Here is a 16,316-nt window from a genome sequence, read left to right as displayed (position 1 = left end):
CTCTTCTTGAGAGTCGTGGCCAGCACTGGCATGAGCTAAGGCTGAGGTCGCAGCAGACACAGTGAAGGCCATTCTCGGAGCTCTCCTTGGCAGAGAGGGGCAGAACTCCAGGTCTACCTCCTCGGGGCCACACTGGTGTTCACACAGGACTGAAAAAGATGGCAGAGAGAGGTCTGACAAAAGCTGACAGCATTAACAGCATCTATTTAGAGCCACACAGCCAAGCAGAGCGCTCTATTTTTGGAAAAGGGCCGTGTTCGCACATTCTAAGCAACCATGTCGGCCCTGGATGCCGACATTTGCTCGTTGTCTGCCTTAGCTGACGGGCTTCAGTTTCCCCGCGAGGGGTGCTGTCCCCGGCCCTCGCCCTTACCCCGCTCAGTAAGCCCCACTGACTGCAGACACTCTTTCTGAGACGGAGACTTGGAGGCACCAACGTGAGGCCATTCTGGTGATCGCCCTGCTCTTCCTGGAGGCCCCACCCGCAGCGCATCACTCTGTAGGGTGACGCTGTTCTAGCTCGACGCGCCTTCATGCCGGTGCTCTGCTGCGCGCTCCTGGTGTGCGCGGAGTAACTGAGGGTCCCGGGTTTATGGGTGGCAAATGGAGGCAAAGAAGGAGCCAAGTGGCTCGCCTTAAGGAGCCATGGAAGACAGGTGGAAGGGCCTTTGCCCCTTTCACACACCCCACCTTTGCTGGGTTGTTAGTGTCTGTGTCCTCCCCGAGCGGGAGTCTTTGAATCGGCATTGCTAGTATAGTTCTCTCTATAGCAGCCCTTGAACTCCCTCTGTCCCGTGTACAGTGTAACCAATGGCTCACATCTTGTATGTGTTACGTTTCATGAACCAGTATCGACAACTCACTAAGCGCAGGGTTTACATCAGGGTTACAAAGTCCCGTGGGCTTTTGGACCATGCCATATGTTTACCATTGCAGCGTCCTGCAGGATCAGTCCTTTCATCCCTCGGGCACGTCTTCTGGAGGAGGGTAAGCATCATCAGGCCGCAGAAAACTCCAGGGAGATGTAAAACTGAAGCGTTCTCGGACCCCTCACAGCGATGGGAGACGCACGCAGCATGGCTCTTTGACCGGACACCTGGAGGAGTCCTCACGGACTATCTGGAGAGGACTGCGAAGGCACAGGCAAAAGAATGGCTGCATCAGTGACGCCCACTGATGACACTGAAAAACAAGCCTGCACCAGTCCCTGCCTCCCAGAACTCGCGTCAACACGCTTTGAGAAAGCGAGCAAAAGCCACGATGTCCAGGCTCTTAGTCAAGAGTTCATCCAGAGGCACAGAACCATACGGAATGCCAAAACCAAACTCGCTGCCATCAAGTCCTTGTGGACTTATAGCGACCCCCGGTGGATTGCCAAGACTAACTTATCGGAGCAGAAAACCAGTCTTTCTCCGGAGAATCTGCCAGTGGTTTCAAACTGCTAGCCATAAGGATTGCAGCCCACTGTAGAACCACGACACCACCAAGGCTCCTACACACGCGCACACACACACACACACACACACAATAGTTATTATAATTATTATCACAAGGTTTGTTGCTTTATGCAATTGTGGGGCTGACGGAGCAAGCCTAAAGTGCACAAGGCAGCCAGGAAGGCAGGCAGGTTCACAGTGAAGCACAGCTATGAAGTAGCAATGAAAATAATGTTATGGTTGGGGGTCACCACAACATGAGGAATTGTATGAAAGGGTCGCTGCCTGAGGAAGGTTGAGAGCCACTGAACTATGGGAACCACATGCTGTTTGAATGAGATCGGGGGCGGATTAGCTATTGCAGATGACCAGCTTAAGGAACCAGAGGAGATAGCACAGAAGTGAACCAAAAAGTGAACCCTGTAAAAGTGAGTTGTGAAGCAGCTCTGGGACATACTGTGCCTGTGACTGGAATCCCCCAAACTCCCTGCCATCGACTCAGTGCTGACCCCCAGCGACCCTCTGTGGGTGCCCGAGCCTCTAACCATTGCTGGGAGGAGAAAGCTTAGAGCTGCTGGTGGGTTCAAATTGCCAACCATGTGGCTCGAAGCCCAAGACATCATCACGCCATCACCAGGGCCCCTCACTCAAGGCGAGGAAATAGGAAAACAAGAAACAATGGCCCGAAGCTCCCTATTTGATGAGGACTCTAAACCTGCAGATCCAGGATGCTCAGTGATCCCTAAGCACCAGCAACACGAAGACTCTACACCAAGGCACATGATAATGAATTGACTTGAAGCAAGTGATAAAGAGAAAATCCAAAGTCCGAGATAAAATATATTACACACGAAAGAACAAAGTTCCGATGACAGCAGGCTTTTCCTACTAAAGACAGGGAAACTCTAAGGGGCACAGCAACATCTCGAAAACACGGAAAGAAGAACGAAGTCGTCAACATGGAATTCCTTCTCTCACTGTCATCGAGTCGATTCTGACGCGCAGGGGCCCTATAGAGCAGAGAAGACATGCTCTATGGATTTCTGAGACTGTCTTAAGGGGAGCAGAAAGCCTCACCTTTAATTTGCAGAGAGGCTGGTAGTTTTGAGCTGCTGACCTTGCGGTTAACAGCCCAGTGCATAACCCATTACATCACCAGGGCTCCTTATCCAGCAAAAATATCTTTCAAAAGAGGCTGAGAGAAATGACATTTCCGGAATACAAAGGTGGAGGCACTCATTCAGCAAACTTACATTGTAAGTACAATGTACGAAATGCTAAAGGAAGTCTTTCAAGCACAAGGGAAAAGAATGACACGAGGTAAAAACGTGGATCTGTATAAAGGAATGGGAGGCAAGACCTTGGGAAAGGGTAGCTCCATGAGTCAACACATATGATGTTAAAGCGATTCAAATTGCTGTAACAATAATGGACTCTTTAAACCAGTAATAGTCGCGTTAGGCTGGGCCACTTAGAGAAACAAAACCAATGATCCTCATATATGTATTAGGATGAATTTTATATCAAGAAGTAATTTTATGTCAAGAGGGCATCCTGACTTGCAGAAAGATAAAGCGAGGAGCAGGCTGGTGGGTACAAGAGTCCTGTGGATCCAAGGCCATGGTAGCATGGCTGGGCACTGCCAGTTCCCAGTGTTGTTGGTGGCCCAGAAGAGGCCACTGCTGTTGGCAGACACTGACTCCAAGAAAGGAGGAAGGTCAAGGGTCTGAGAGAGAAGGTTCTTAGTGTCCTTCATAAAAAGGCCACATCTCCAAGGAGGAATTACTAGGCTACTTCATTGACTGTTTAGACTCCATCCCTACCTCCACATGGCCCTACCATCATACTGGCATAACATCTAACCATCACAATAAGCATTTGGTTTTTATAATATGTGTAGTGTTAAAATAATCACACAAAGTCTGGAAGGGAATAAAATGGGAGTGTACCAATATAAATATATGAAATAATATACCATCACTTGAAGATGGATGTGATAAATTGTATGTCATACATCCTAAAGCACCAGGAAAATAATACAGCAAATCACATTTAAGAAGCCAAAAATGAGATTAAATGGATTCGTTAAAAGAAAAAGCTCAATCCAAACAAAAGCAGAAAAAGAGGACAGGAGGAACAGAAAACAGATGGGCCAAATAAAAATCCAATAAGGAGATGGTAGAGTGACTCTTCACCACATTGTCTGCTTATAAGAGCTGCTACACCCGAAATGCCACAGCAGGTGGCTTTCCTGAAGAGAAATCCACTTTCTTACAGTTCCGGCGGGGAGGATTCTGACTTCAGGGCACTGGGGCTAAGGGCACAGCATTCTCTCTCAGTTGCCTGCAAGAAGGCCCTTGTTCCGCCTCGGCTTCTGCTTCTTCATCCCTTGGCGATCTTCATGTGATGCGCTATCCATTTTCCCATCTGTGCTTGCTTCTCTTGGTGCTGAATCTCTACTTTTTATACCTCAGAAGTGATTCGGCCTAAACCATGCCCTACACTGGTAGAGCGGCTCTAACAAAACATAAGCCCTATTCCCCAAAGGGAATTCCATGTAGCGATAGATCGTTCTTGTGTGTCCTGGGATCGCTTCAGATGTATGTGACCCTGTACAACACGGTAGAACTTCCCCATAGGCTTTCACAGGTGGGAACCTGTAGGGAGTAGATGTCCCTACACTGCCTAAGGAGTCTCTGGAGGGGATCGACTGCAGTTGAATTCTTAACCATTGTGCCAAGTGTTCTTTTCCGCTGGCATAAAACCTTCTGCCACTGGGTCACTTCTGATTCATAGCAGCCCTGCAGAGGGTTCCAGAGGCTCTCAATGTTTACAGGATCTCCCAGCCTCACTTTTCTTCCTCAGAACGGATGGTAGACTTGAACCTCCACTCTTGCAGGTCGCAGTCCCATGCTGACCTGACAGTGCCAACAGGTTGCCCTTTCCATGGGTACAGGGCTTGGGACTCCAACACAGATTTTGTTTGGGTGGGTGGGGAACACAGTCCCATCCCTAACCCCAAACCACAATCACATTAAATGTAACTGACCTTAAGATCCTAATTCAAAGAACCCAAACCAGCTCAAAATAAAGCACCCGCCCCCCCAAACAAAAACCTGTTGTCTTTGAGCCAGCTCACATTCATGACAACTCCAGGCCACCTTCATGTGTGCAGGGCTGAACTGCACTTCAGAGAGTTTTCAAGCCAGCTAGCTGTTCACCGGGTCTTTCTTCTGAGGCTCTGCTGTGGGTTTAAACAGCCACATTGTTGGTTACTATGTGAAGGCTCAACAGTTTGCAGCACCCAGGGACTCTGAATGAAAAGGCTTTGTCGTCGTCTTGCTAGATGCCATCAGTTCCATCTCAATTCCTCGTGACACCCTCAGCAACGGAATGGAATACTACCCGGTTCGGCTCCATCCTCACAACTGTTGCTTCAGCCTGTTGGTGCAGCCGCTGTGTCAATTCACCGCCGTGAGGTCGTCCTCTTCTTCCCTATTTTACTAAGCAGGATGTCCTTACAAGGGACTGGCCTCTCCTGAGAACATGTTCAAAGTACATAAGACAAAATCTCACCCTCCAGCTTTCTAAGAAGCATTCTGGCTACGCTCCTTTCAAGAGAGATTTGGTTGCCTTTCTGGAACTTCATGATACTTTCAATATTCTTTACCAACACTGGAATTAAAATGCATTGATTCTTCTTTAATCTCCCTTATTGATTGTCCAGCTTTCACACGAGGTGATTGAAAATACCATGCCTTGACTCAGGCACACGTTAGTCCACAAGGTGACATCTGTACTCTTTAACACTGTCTTGTGCAATAGATTTGTGAAATGCGGTGCATCAGGTTTTTGACTACTGCTTCCATGAGCATTGATTACAGATTCAAGTAAAATGGAATCCTTGGCAACTTCAATCTTTCCCCTGTTTATCATGATGCTGTCTATTGGTCCCATGGTGGGGATCTGGGCTTTCTTTACACGGGGTTGTAATCCATGCTGGTCTTTGACTGTCACCAGCAAGTGCTTTCAATTCTTGTGGCTTTGGGTGAGCAAGGTTGTGTCAGCAACACATCTCTGGTGGTTAGTAAGACTTTCTCAATCCCGATGCCACATTCTTCTTCATAAAGTCCAGATTTTCAGATTGTTTGCTCAGTGAGATAGTTAACGTTTACTGTGCCAACATGGCCAAGGAACACAGGTGGGATTCATTGAAGGGTGGTGAGATAAATGGCTTGGTGAGCCTCACCTTTCTTGTCTCTTGCTCGTTGATGAGCAGCTGCAGTGTGCAGCTGCCTTGCTTGTTCTGTGCCTAAATTTTCAAGTTACACTACCTGTGGGACACCTAACCCGTGTCGCTGTAATTTGAGGTTCCTTCAAGACCTGCTTCGCCACACCATTGGAATTTATATCTCTTGAGCTGGGGACTGTCAGACCCTGTCATCTGGCTGACTGTTGGTCACCTGCCTTGCTGTTTGCTGCCTGTGCCCAGATAGCCTGAATTGCTCTACAGAGAACTACCCGGCGGAGCTCAAGACTTGAAGGGCTGCCAGTGTCTCACAACTGTCTCACGGGAGTGAGTTGCACTGAGCCATTTGTACTGCTTTATAATTTAACTGTTATTCTTATGTTATCTATCTATATAAATATATATAAAATTATTAGCATTCTTGTTTTGTTTCTCGGGAGGACTTTGTCTAACATACTCAGTATACAAAGTAAATGAGTATGCTGAGAGGAAACAACCATGAAGCACACCGTTCCTGGTTTTAGACCACGCAATACTCCCTTGTTCTGTTCAAACTACTGCTTCTGGGTCTATGTGTAGGCCCCACATGAGTACCATGAATTGTCCTGGGATTCACACTCTTTTCAGGGTTATTCACAGTTTCTTATGATCCACACTGTCAAATGATTTTTCATTGATTTTGCAGTCAGCGAAACACAACTGAACATCTTCAAAGGGAGAGGTTTGGATAAGACCCAACTATATGCTAGCAACAAGCAACATACATTAAGTGAAAAGATTCAAATAAGCTGTAAATAAAAGAATGGAGAAAGAACTATATCATGTTCATACAGATCAAAGGAAAGCTGAAGAAAAAAGTAGATTTCACAGCAAAGAATATTCCAGAGATAAATAGAATAATTCTATAAAGGAGTCAGTTAATCAATAGGACAGAACAATCCTGCACAGACAGACCTTGTTTCATTGTACTTTACTGCATTTTGCAGATATTGCTTTTAAAAAAATGATACGATCGCCGAGGACAAACAGGTGCATAAGCAAATGTGGTAAAGAAAGCTGATGGTGCCCAGCTATCAAAAGATATAGCATCTGGGGTCTTAAAGGCTTGAAGGTGAACAAGCGGCCATCTAGCTCAGAAGCAACAAAGCCCACATGGAAGAAGCACACCAGCCAGTGCGAGCACGAGGTGCCAAAGGGACCAGGTATAAGGCATCATCAAAAAAAAAAAATCTTATCATAGTGAATGAAGGGGGAAGTGCAGAGTGGAGACCCAAAGCCCATTTGTTGGCCACTGGAAATCCCCTTGCAGAGGGGTCTAGGGGAGGAGATGAGTCAGTCAGGGTGCGATGTAGCACCGATGAAGAATACTGCTTTCTCCCAGATCCTGGATGCTTCCTCCCCCGCAACTACCATGATCCGAATTCTACCTTGCAAGTCTGGCTAGAGCAGAGGTTGTACACTGGTGCATATGGGAGCTGGAGGCACAGGGAATCCAGGGTGGATTATACCTTCAGGACCAGGGGTGTGAGGGGCGATGCTGGGAGAGTGGAGGGTGAGTGAGTTGGAAAGGGGGAACTGATTACAAGGATCTACATGAGACCTCCTCCCTGGGGGACAGACAACAGAGAAGGGGGTGAAGGGAGACTCCGGATAGGGCAAGATATGACAAAATAATAATCTATAAATTATCAAGGGCTCATGAGGGAGGGGGGAGCAGGGAGGGAGGGGGGGAAAAAGAGGACTTGATGCAAAGGGCTTAAGTGGAGAGCAAATGCTTTGAAAATGATTAGGGCAAAGAATGTACAGATGTGCTTCATATAATTGATGTATGTATATGTATGGATTGTGATAAGAGTTGTATTAGCCCCTAATAAAATGTTTTTAAAAAAACTCCAAAACAAATGGAAGGTTTGCGTCAAAGCTGCATCAAAAAGTGTGTGACACCAGGTTTCTGTGTCACACTTGGCAATTCACCCAACATCTCAGCCTTTTTCATAATGTACTAAGTGAATATAGCTTCTTTCTATATGTGCTGGGAAACCAAATAATTTCATGTCATTCACTTTATTGTGATGTTCACTTAGTTGTGCCTTTAAACACAGGAAGTTTGTTGTATCTAGGTTGAAACTGTTGAGAGGGTCATATGCTCTCAAAGGCGCTAAGGAGAGACCTTGCCTTATTTCTTCTCTCCAGGTCCTGCAGGCCCTCTCTGTGTGGACGCATCTTCAGATGGATATATCTCTCGCTCAGATTGGATTAAGTAAGACTCAATCTACATTGGTTTGATCTCATGTTAGCTAAAATCTTCAAAAATGCCATTTCCCAAACAAGGCTATGTTCACAGGTTCCATGAGTGAATATTTCAACATAATTCTTTTTATGAGTGCTAGTAGATTTTGTCAACTTAAACCTGTGTGACAGTGTAAGGGGTGGAGTCCAGCCTATCAATCAGATCATAGCCTGATGATGCCTTGTTGGGGTGTGGCCTTTTTAATAAGCGAGATAGTGAGAACTGCCTCCCACCTGGCTGGGACTCTGTATCTGCCTCCAGGGAATGGCTCCTCCCACCCCCACCCCGTGGGCTTCTGACTGGGAGAGCTGTGGGAGCCTGCCATGTTTCCCCCACCTTGGATCCACAAGGTGGCACCCACCAGCCTGTGAGCTCCCTACCTTCCACTTCATCTTTCTTCGCTACTGGTCTGCAGCTGTGTGAGTCTGGAGAGGGCTCCGGCTAGCATCAGACCCATGGGCTTGAATTGGACTAGGCTGAGATGTCTTCTTGATATAAGATGACTTCTTGATATAAACTTCTTTCTGATCCATATATGAGTGTCACTGGTTTTGTTTCTCTAGACCACCCGGCCTAACGATTCAATCCATGACAAATTCTCTATGTTTTTTCACCCAATAACAGAGCCTCAAAATGTGGAGCCCAAAGGCATGGGACTACAAGAGAAGATAGACAAACTCACAAGTACAGTAAAATATTCAACCACTCTTCAGATGACAGGGCAGAGGAAAAGTACACTGAAATTCAGTAGGGGTGGAAAACACTCGAACAAGATTGTCAACCTAACTGAAATTTATAGAACACTTCACCCAACAGAGGCAGAATGTACGTACATTCTTTGTACGTTTTTGAGGAATGCCAAACTAATCTCCATAAGTTAAAAAGAATTCTAATCACACCAAATATGTTCTTTGACTATAATGGAGTTAAATTATAAACCAAGCCCAGAAAACTATTGGGAAAAATTCACAAATATTTGGAAATGAAATAGCACACTTCTAAATAGCCAATGAGTCAAAACAAGAAACAAAAGCAGCCATTAGGAAGTTTGAACTAAATGACAATTTAAACATTAAAAAATTATTCTTTACGCCATCAGAAAAACGTCCATTTATTGAGAATCTTCAATATGTTCACACTTCAAAATATATAAATCCATTACACTCCCCTACCCCACCTCTCTCCTCCCCCTGAGATGTCTGGGAGTCGGGGCTCAGAGCCCACAGCCAACCTCCGGTAGCAGAACCCAGACCCACTCTGACATCCCAGGGGAAGTTCTCTGACAGCTGCTGGGCTCAGCAAAAGGCAGTTGTGCACGGCTCCTGGCAGATGGTGCATAGGTGCCTGAAGGAGACGCTCTGCACACCAGATGGCCACAGGGCACAGTAACCACACCCACCGAGCAGTCCAGGTGCAGGAACAGCAGCTCCTTCCTGCTCCTGGCTCCTGAGTACTCTGTGCCCTTAAGGTTGGACATCCCTTCTGAGGGTGGGGTGACCGGAGGGCCATCCATAAGAGCAAGGTCTAGAAGCAGGAGGGCCCAAAGGCCCCTCCTAGGGTTGCACAAATCACAATTTGTGTGATGCAATTAAAGCAAAAATTTACAGCGCTGAAACACACACACACATATACATGTTTTTATTAATTCATCATTTCACTGGGAGCTCTTACAGATGTTGTAACATCCCATAATTCAAATAGCTGAAGCATAATTATACAATTGTTACTACAGTTTCAAAACATTGTCTTTCTTCTTGAGCTCTTTGATGTGAGCTTCCCTTTTCCCCCTTGCTCTCCCACCCTTTCCCCCAGGAACCCTTGTTGTTATTGCTATATATTATTATTATTCTATTATATATATATATTTCACCTGCAATTCTGTTTTTGAGCCCATTGAGTGGAGTTATACCGTCATCATCATTTTTTAAAATTTAATAAATCTTTTTATTGGGGCTCATACAACTCTTATCACAATCCATACATACATCAATTGAGGAAAGCATACAGTCATCATCATTATCACAAAACACCTATATTTTAAAAGAAGTTACGTCTCAAATCAATGACCTCAGCTTCCACCTCAAGAAATTAGAAAATTAAGAACTCAAAGTAAGCAGAAAAAGTAGATTAAGAAAGATCAGCGTAGAAATAAATGGGGTACGGGAAAGAGAAAGAAATGGGGGGAAAAAACCAAGGAATCACAATAGAGAAAATCAAAAGAAAAGAACGGATTCTTGGGGAGCCGTTAAATTGATGAAACTCCTCCAGGCTGATGCAGAAAAGAGAGAAGACAGGTCACTAACACAAGCCAGGTATAAGAAACGTTGGCGTCCCCACAGAGTCTGTAGATATGAAATGGACTATAAAAAATGTTATGAAGAACTCTATGCTCATTTGTTTAACAGCGAAGGTCAAATGGTTACATTTCTTGAAAGGGACAAAATCAAACTGTACTCGGGATGGTACAGATAACCTAAGTAATCATCTATCCATCTATCATCTATCTATTAAATAAATTGGATTTGTGGTTAAACCAATTTCTGTAAAGAAAACTCTAAGCAAGCTAATTTTTTGGGGTTTTTTGCTTAATTTTTAAAAAAGAAGAAATAACAACAAAATGTCTGAACCAACGTTGTTAAGAAAATTGCAGAGGAAGCAATATTGGTTAACCATTCCTAAATAGTCCTTAAATCAGAGAAAAATTAGATGTTATTTTGAAATTACTAGTGATAAAAATACATATGAAAATTTGTGGCATGAAGGTAAAGCAACTTATGGAGTAAAATTCAAGACATTAGAAACATATGAATAAATTACACATGTAATAAGCATAATACAGAAGATAAAAGCACACATCAATGAAATACACTAATAATAGAAAAATTAATGAAACCAATATTTTTTAGAAAATCATTTAATTGGGGGCTTATATAACTCTTATCACAATCCATACATACACCTATTGTGTCAAGCACATTTGTACATTTGTTGCCATCATCATTCTCAAAACATTTTCTTACTACTTGAGCCCTTGATATCAGCTCCTCACTTTTCCCCCTCCCTCCCTGCACCCATACCCATGAACCCTTGATAACTTATAAATTATTATTTTGTCATGTCTTACACTGTCCGACGTCTCCCTTCACCCACTTTTCTGTTGTCCATCCCCCAGATAGGAGGTTGTATGTAGATACTTGTAATCCGGTTCCCCCTTTTTACCCTCCCCTCCCTCCACCCTCCTGGTATTGCCACTCTCACCACTGGTCCTAAAGGGATCATCTGTCCTGGATTCCCTGTGTTTACAGTACCTATCTGTACCAGTGTACATCCTCTGGTCTAGCTGGATTTGTAAGGTAAATTGGGGTCATGATAGTGGGGGTGGGAGGAGGAAGCATTTAAGAACTACAGAAAAGTTGTGTTTCATCATTGCTACACTGAACCCTGACGGGCTCATCTCCGTGACCTTTCTGTAAGGGGATGTCCAGTTGCCTACAGATGAGCTTTGGGTCACCAATCTGTACTTCCCCACATTCATGATGATATAATTTTTTGTTCTTTGATGCCTTATACCTGATCCCTTCGATAACTTGTGATCACACAGACTGGTGTGCTTCTTCCATGTGGGCTTTGTTACTTCTAAGCTAGATAGTCATTTGTTTACCTTCAAGCCTTTGAGACCCCAGATGTTTATCTTTTGATAGCCGGGCACCTTCTTCATCACATTTGCTTAAGCACACATTTGTCTTCTGCGATTGTGTCTGGAAAGTGAGCATCATGGAATGCCAATTTAATAGAAGAAAGTATTATTGCATTGAGGGAGTAGTTGAGTGGAGCAGGTCAAACTATTAATCAAGCTTTCTATTTAGAGGTTCTGAAAAGATTGCATAATAGTGAGTGACAAAAAAAGGCCTGATGAGGGACTAGTTTTGCCACAACAATGCACCTGCTCACACAGCCATCTTAGTGCACCAGTTTTTGGCAAAAAACAGCATGCCTTTCTTGCCTCACCAACCTGACTCACCTGACCTCGCTCTTTGGGACTTCTTTTTGTTTCTCCGAATGAAGAGGGCCATGAAAGGACAGCCATTTGATGATGTAGAAGAGGTGAAGAAAAAGATGAGGAAGGTGTTCAGCCATCCAAATAGATGAGTTTGAAAAATGTTTCCAAGAATGAAATTGCAGAATTGACAAATGCATTAAGTATAAGGGAGAGTACTTTAAAGGTGATAAGGCTGTTTTGTAAAACTAAATAAGTAAATATATCACTTTTGGGGGAAAATTACCATTTTGGGGGGGTACCTTCTCATATTGTGGGCAATTTATGACAACAAATTCCATTCCTTTGATGAAATGAACAAACTCCTGGAATGATATGAATTACCAAAATGGACTCAGAAAAAGTAAAAAATTGGAGTGATTTGGATTTGTAATTAAAAACTTCTCCAAGAAATCTCCAGCCCTTGTTGGCTTTACTGCTGAATTCTAAGCAACCAACTGAGGCAACAGTGAGAGTCTGATAGACCTGTGGCTTAACGAAGCACTCACAGTTAAATAGGGTATCCAGCTCCGGAGACTGTGATTGCAGAATGCAATGGCATGTAGACTTAGAATACCTGTTTTAGCTGTTTATTAGTGTTAATAGATCACTAGTAAAATTAGTGTAGTTCCTCAGAGTTTCTGTTACTTTGTTTGTAGAGTGGTATAAAGACAGTATTTATATCACAAGTCTTTGGGGAGAATCACAATGTATGTGAAGGTAATTTATTCTCTAAAATATTAATGTTGATAGTGATAATTTTAATAACAATAGGCTGGTTGTCTTTTCACCAGCTTTAACATAATTACTTTGTCTTACTTTGGAAGCACGGAGTTTACGCTCATGGAGAGGGAATCATTTGGAAAGAGAAAGTGAAGGATGTAGTCACTGTCGCTGAATTGTACATGGAGAAATTGTTGAATTGGTGTATGCTCCGCTACATATATATTCTCAACAATAAAAATAAATTATCAAAAAATTACTTTTTCTTTCTAAGTCATTTATTGGGAGCTCTTACGGGCCTGCTCTGGCTCCCCAGCTAGCCCCCACACTCTCGCGATTTTCTGATCTAACGAAGGGAGCACAGAGCAGGTGCTTCTACATGGGCGCCATCTTCCTGGACGTCCTCATCATGGCTTTTTCATGGTTGCTTGAAGGAAGTCATCATGATATTGTCTAGCTTTATCCAATAGGGACATTTATCATCCCCCATTATCAATCCTGACATTCCAAATTTCCAAAGTGCATCCTTCTCCTTTAGCCTGAATTTTGCCTGATCATTTATTATAGAGGAAGTCATTTGGCAACAAATTTCTTCTGCTTTTGTTTATCTACTATTATTTTCAAAAGGGTTTTTACACTGGTTATAAAATTCTGGTGTTTGAAACTAATTGTGGCAGCAATGGTACACTGCTTGGTGTGGTCGAACCATGGAATGTTATGATATCTGTCAGAGCACGCAATAAAATGATTTTAAAAATCCAAACCCATAGTACCAAAAAATAAATAATTAAAAATTTGGGTTGCCAGTTTTACTCATGTTTAATTTTGTTACTACTTACCATTGAGTCGGTTCTGACCCGTAACAACGCCATGCATAACAGAAGGAGACACTGCCTGGTGCTGCACCAGCCTCACAACTGTTCCTAGGCCTGAGCCCACTGTAGCCCCACTGCGTCATCTCCCTGAGGGCTTTTTGTTTTAGTGTGGTAAAAATGTTCCTCCCTTGTCTGTTGACCCTCATATCTCCCAAGAGAAGTCAGTCATATTAGAAGAATTAACCATTTGAGATTTAAAAAAAGGCAGTATTTACATAAGGACAAAGTTCAGAAGGGTTGCAGAAGGAGGGATGGAAGGAAATAAGAAACACAGGGAGGAAAGGGACCGAGTACTGTTTGTGGGGATTGCCATCAATGAGATGAAACAAAATGTCTATGGACTGTTGAACGGGAAACAAATCTGCTGTGTAAGCCTTCAGCCAATGCAGTTAAAAATGTGAATGAGAAGAAAAGTCATGACTATCATCGTGATTATTCTATATGCTATGTGCCATTTTTCCTTTTTTTTCCATATTGCTTTGTGATTGGTGACCTCACTTGCCATGTTCTTTGCTTTTTTTTTCTTTCTTTTTTTTACATTTTATTAGGGGCTCATACAACTCTTATCACAATCCATACATATACATACATCAATTGTATAAAGCACATCTGTACATTCTTTGCCCTAATCATTTTCTTTTTTTCTCCTCTTTTCTTTTTTTTACATTTTATTAGGGACTCATACAACTCTTATCACAATCCACACATATACATACATCAATTGTATAAAGCACATCTGCACATTCCCTGCCCCAATCATTCTCAAAGCAGTTGCTCTCTACTTAAGCCCTTTGCATCAGGTCCTCTTTTTTTTCCCCCTCCCTCCCCGCTCCCCCCTCCCTCATGTGCCCTTGGTAATTTATACATCGTTATTTTGTCATATCTTGCCCTATCCGGAGTCTCCCTTCCCCCCCTCCTCTGCCGTCCATCTCACAGGGAGGAGGTCACATGTGGATCCTTGTAATCGGTTCTCCCTTTCCAACCCACTCACCCTCTACCCTTCCAGTATCGCTCCTCACTCCTGGTCCTGAAGGTATCATCCACCCTGGATTCCCTGTGCCTTCAGCTCCTATATACACCGGTGTACAACCTCTGTCCTATCCAGCCCTGCAAGGTAGAATTCGGATCATGATAGATGGGGGGAGGAAGCATCCAGGATCCGGGGGAAAGCTGTGCTCTTCATCGATACTACCTCACACCCTAATTAACCCATCTCCTCTCCTAAACCCCTCTCTGAGGGGCTCTTCCTTTGGCTGCTCTTTTATCGTCACTTTCCAGCAGTTTGGCTTCCATATGCCAGTGTGGCTTCCTTCAGGCTCATTCTGCTTCGGGTTATTTACTCCCATCCTGACATTGCTAGGGAACACTTGCGGTACAGGGGACTAAGCCTTGGATCCTAACGGAGAGGTCGGTGTGGTTTGAGCCCACTGGACAGAGGAGACAGTCTGTTTCTGTGAAGATTTATCGCCTTGGAAACTCTTTGGGGGCGGTTCTACTCTCCTCGAGGTTACTGAGTCAGAATCAGATTGATGGCGATGTTTTTACATAGCTAGGTTTTAGTTTCCATCTATTTCTGGGCTTTAATCCCCATTGCTTTATTCACTGTTTCTGTTGGAGGTCTTGGAGTACGAACATAGGGGATGAGCATTTCCGTTGTCCCTTTTCTTAGTCCTCAATCTGTGTTTGTTGCCATCTTAGTGTCTATGAAGGTTCTGTCCGTAAGTAGATTATCTGCTTTCCACTCTTGGAAGTCACCACAGCCCCAGGTAACACGATGAAGTAAATGTGTACAGCCTTACATCCTAAATTGCAACTTTGATAGATTTCCAAGTTGAGCTAAAAGATGGACATTAGGCTTCTACTCAAGTACTCCCTCAATGCAAGAACACTTTGTTCTAATAACCTGTCATTCTGTGATGCTCACTTTGCTGACACCATCACTGAAGAAAAAATGGGTGCATAAGCAAATGTGCTGATGAAAGCTGATGGTGCCCGGCTATCAAAAGATATAGTGTCTGGAGTCTTAAAGGCTTGAAGATAAACAAGCAACTATCTAGCTGAGGAGCAACAAATCCTACATGGAAGAAGCACACCAGTCTGTGTGATCATGAGATATTGATGGGATCAGGTATGAGGCATAAAAGACCCAGAACAAAAAGCCATATCAATGTGAATAAAGGGGAGTGCAGAGTGGAAACTCAAAGCCCATCTGTAGACAATTGGATATCCCCTTACAGAAGGGTCCCAAGGAAGAGAGGATCCAGTCAGGGTGCAGTATAGCACCAATGAAACACACGACTTTCCTCTAGTTAAAAGTATTAAAGAATGCTTCCTCCATGACACTATCATGATCCCAATTCTACCTCACAAATCCGATTAGGCCAGAGCATGTAAATGGGTAGAGATAAGAGCTGGAAACACAGGGAATCCAGGACAGATAAATCTCTCAGGACCAATAATGGGAGCAGCGATACCAGGAGGGGAAGGGGAAGGTGGGGGAGAAAGGGGAAAGTCATAATGATCTACATATAACCCCCTCCCTCGGGGACAGACAACAGAGAAATGGGTGCAGGGAGAGAGACATCAGTCAGTGTAAGACATGAAAAAGTACTAATAATTTATAAATTATCAAGGGTGAGGGAGGAGGAAGGGAGGGTGGGGTGAAAACGAGGAGCTGATACCAAGGGCTCAAGTAGAAAGTGTTTTG

The sequence above is a fragment of the Tenrec ecaudatus genome, chromosome 8 (genome assembly GCF_050624435.1).
Source record: "Tenrec ecaudatus isolate mTenEca1 chromosome 8, mTenEca1.hap1, whole genome shotgun sequence".
NCBI lineage: Eukaryota > Metazoa > Chordata > Mammalia > Afrosoricida > Tenrecidae > Tenrec > Tenrec ecaudatus.
Note: the sequence above shows the minus strand (reverse complement) of the source record.